General features: G+C 36.3%; 1 protein-coding gene across 1 annotated transcript in view; it reads right to left on the bottom strand.

Moving 5' to 3' along the window:
* The window catches only part of LOC108692121 (odorant receptor 67a-like), a 27776-nt gene that overhangs the window by 22896 nt on the left and 548 nt on the right, over nucleotides 1-4332 (bottom strand). The window lies entirely within an intron of this gene.

The raw sequence follows: 4332 nt of genomic DNA on the forward strand, positions 1-4332 counted from the left end.
TTTCATTTCAAACTTTGAATCATTGTCTTCTTTTGTAATCATGTTTAATTACAACGATTTAAATCGATTTAAATGTTTAGGACACAACGATTTAAAGTTTTAGAATATTCTCATATATACACAAATGATATATTGATCAATCGTATTCAAGCTGATCAAAGTTGCTAGCTTGTTCGCCGAAATATTGAATATAATTGATTGGATTTATACATAAGAACTTTTTATTTAGCGATTTCGGCTGAGAACACTGGTGTGTACATATATTGATACATATTATATAACACCATTGTGCACTGAGAGAGAAGATGTTGATCTTTTAAATTTTTCTATTATTTCGTAGCATGTCTCTCGTGACGTTCGAAAATGATCTTGAAACAGTAAATAAATATTTTCTGTGTAATAAATCACACTACTATTGTGACGTTTTTCACCGTCCGTCACAAAAGTCATCCGACCTGAAAATAGCGCGGCATTTTCGTCCTGTCAATGCGAAGGGCAGGCATGTCTGCGCTTATCGCAATTTTCGAGCGGCGTTTGTTATTACAATTCGTGAAATATTATTATTGTTTACGAGTTGATTTAGGATAGTCGGCAATTCCGGTATATGATTTCTCGTATAAGGTCTCACCATCTCAACTGGCGGAAAGAAAAAAATAGAAGACTTATATTGGAGGCACGAGGCCAGAGGAGGAGTAGCGCACAGGTAATACTGTTTTGAATTTTTGCATAAACCCTGTATAATTTGTTATCCTGTCGCCGAATTCTTATTAGCAATAATTCTTATGGGCAGAATTATTAAAAAAGGAGTGACTAAAGGGTTTACTCTTTGCCATAGTACGAGCGAGAGGCCACTGTCAGTGCCATAAAAAAACCTCTGCCAAAAGAAGGCAATGAATCCGAAAACGGAGATTCATCCGAACAAGGAGCTCATCAAATCTTAATGACTCCTGCAAAGATGACTGAGAAGAAAGACATAAGTTATGTCGAAGTCGAAAAGATATCAAGTCATATCCCGCGCACGCAAGGATACAGAGCATGCTATAACGACTCGCGAGGACTCGCGAGACTCGCGAGATGGCTCGTGTCCAATCAGGGCTCGGTAAGGCTTATCATCTCCAGGCCTCCGGGCCTCCGGTGCCTGCACGTCCCCGACAATGGCCTGGTTTCCGGTTCACAATATAAGAACCACTACAATGTAACAACTAACTACAGTCGAGTATTTCCCTGTTACAGTCGAACGACAAGGGAATGCTCGACTGTATTTGGTTAGTTCTGATCCGGATTAAATCCTCGATGGAAATTAGATCAGTGATGCGAATTCCAAACTGCTTGCAGCATGTGATCAGCGCCACCGATCGGTGGCCTGGCGCAATTCTAGATAACATATAACTTTTAATAAATTGTAATAACTCATGTACCCATATAACCATATACCTTTCCCATTAACCCAGAATATTATAAATTAAGTCAAAACGATAGTTAACGAGAAATTAATTGTTTATGATTTTCTATATGCGTTATATATCGCGTTTATAAATTCTATCCCCAAGAAGTTGAATCGAGCGCATAAGGTGTGAGATCGGAAATAAATAAACAAATTAGAGTAAAAATATATTAGGTCAAATATATTTTCATATAATTTTTGAAATTATTCATATGTGTAATTTTCAAGCAATAGTTGTAGGAAAAAACCGCTTTTTTAGCTTCGCTTTTCACTAAGCAAATAAAAAGTTATTTAAAAATTACATAATATATAAAGGCCTTCATTTCTACACTATAAAATTATATTGGCATCATCTTTATTTATATTAATAATCTCATTTTCGAAATTTTTCTGTTTATTAACAGAAATGCGCATATGATAGTTAAAAAAAAACATTTTAAACAAAATATTGATTAACATGAAACGTATTTGCTATAAACGCAACATCATTAAACATGTTTTTTTTATATTAATCTTTCATCGATTAAGCCGAACACATACTATACATGTTAAATAATTATTTTTCCTACATTTATTGATTTTAAGATACGCGAATAATTGCAATTGTTATATGAGAATATATTATTATTTGATCTACAAATAATTAATTGAATTACCTACCAGATGTACAAGTAGGAAATGACGATCTTTTTCCCAAAAAAAACACGTTAAATTCGGAAGAATGATAAAAAGAGATTTATTCAAAGTATGCTCCATTGTTAGTTAACATTTTTCCCATCTTTCGAGCAATGTGGATACGCCACGCCAGTAAAAATCTTCCCCTTTTGCCGCGAACCATTCATCGAGGCATTTTTTCATATCTACGAACCAAAGCGCTGTTCAGTAAGTGCGTGACCCATCGATGCAAACAATCGGAAGGAGCCAAGTCTGGTGAATAAGCCGCATGGGGCTAGAACTTCCCAGCTGAATGCTTCCAACGTGTTCCGAACTGGTTTTGCCGTATGTGTTGGAATATGGATTGTCATGGAGAAAAATGATCTTGTGTTACTTCTTTTGATATTCTGGTCGTTTTTTAAGTGGCGAACGGTTCAAATCGATCAAATTGTTGATAGCGTTTGGTATTAACTGTTTCGCTTCAATAGCTCATAATAGACTACACCCTTCTGGTCCCACCAAACACAGAGCCTCGTCTTCCTGCCAAAGGTTCGGTCTTGCGGTCGATGCCTGGGTTTACCCATGATATTTTGCGCTTGGGATTCTCAAAAAAAATCCACTTTTCATTCCCAGTAACGATACGATGCAAGAATGATTTTCTTCTGTATCGTTCGAGCAACATTTCATATGTGTTTTTGCGCTTCTCCATCTGTCTCTCGTTCATGTGACACCCATCTGCCGACTTTCTGAATCTTTCCTATCTCTCGTAGACGATTGGAAACAGCTTATTGACTAACGCTCAATTGCTCTGCGAGTTGTTTTTGTGTTTGTAAATCTTCATCCAGCAATGCTTGCAATTCCACATCTTCGTACTTTTTCGGCGGTTTTCCGTGTTCCTTGTCTACAACATCGAAATCTCCAATTTTGAAACGCTGAAACCATCGTTCACACGTTTTTTGCGATGGAGCATGTTCACCATAAGCTTCTCCAAGTAATCGGTATGATTCCACAGCAGTTTTCTTCAAATGAAAACAAAAAATTAATGCTATCCGCGAATGCTCCTTATTTGGTACAAATTTCGTCATATTAAACACAGCAACACAATACTATGCAAACACTTTTCAATCAAATCACTTTGCGCGTTTGACACTTGTTGATGGTACAATAGAATGACGTATAATGTTAAATCTTTGTACTTCACATTGCATTGGTGCGCCATCTCAAATCGTCATTTCATACTTGTACATCTGATATGTCGTTTTACATCAAACAATTTTAATTATAGTTTAATTTATTATGGCGCCGTCTTTTGTAAACGGCGGAAACTTATTTGTACTCCCATATATCATATAAGTACGTATCATAATGATATCTAATACATTTCTTTATTCTGTTTAATAAAATATATAAGAAAATACAGAGAGAGAGAGAGAGAGAGAGAGAGAGAGAGAGAGATTTTGATAACATCATGCATTAGCATTGACAAGCCGAAATTCTTGCGAATACACAATAACATTCATCGTGTGGATTCTATCGCAATTGTCAAATGCAATTAGTCAATGTGGCTGAGTAAATAAAATACGCGGACAGTATGCTAGTCCCGGGCGAAAATCTTATTTTTTTCCTTCTTACTCTTAGTACACTCTTCTGATATATATATATATATATATATATATATATATTTTTTAACAGAGCACTTCCCCATTCAAAAATTATCGGATGAGGAATGCATGAGAGGGAGAATGGGGGGGGTTGTAAGCTACTCAAGTGTATGCGGAGATTTCTTTGTGTTAGGCCTCAATGTAGTGACCACTTATACCCATCATGAGTGCGCCCTATGACGGACCATAACTCTGATCTATCCCTGGCTTTAATTGTAGGCCTGGTATTTGTCACAAAGAAAGCAGTCTGCTGGACCGCGTGTGAAGTCCCTTTAGGCTTCGTCGAAGATAAGTAACGTAGTTCGCAGTTCATCATGTATCGATACGTTATTGTATCTTACTTATTATTTTGTGGTGGACACTGCAACATTGTCGGGGTATTGCCAGTAGTACAAATACAAGAAGGGTATGAGGATTTTTTTTCTTTCCTCCCTCTCCTTTTTTTCATTTCTCAGGCGGCAATCGGACTTTTTAAGTGGGTTCGTTGCTAAATCTCTAAAACAATCTAGATTATTAGCTACTTAATTGTACAGGTTATTAGAAATTATTAATATATACCATGTATATATATAT

The sequence above is a fragment of the Atta colombica genome, unplaced genomic scaffold (genome assembly GCF_001594045.1).
Source record: "Atta colombica isolate Treedump-2 unplaced genomic scaffold, Acol1.0 scaffold61, whole genome shotgun sequence".
NCBI lineage: Eukaryota > Metazoa > Arthropoda > Insecta > Hymenoptera > Formicidae > Atta > Atta colombica.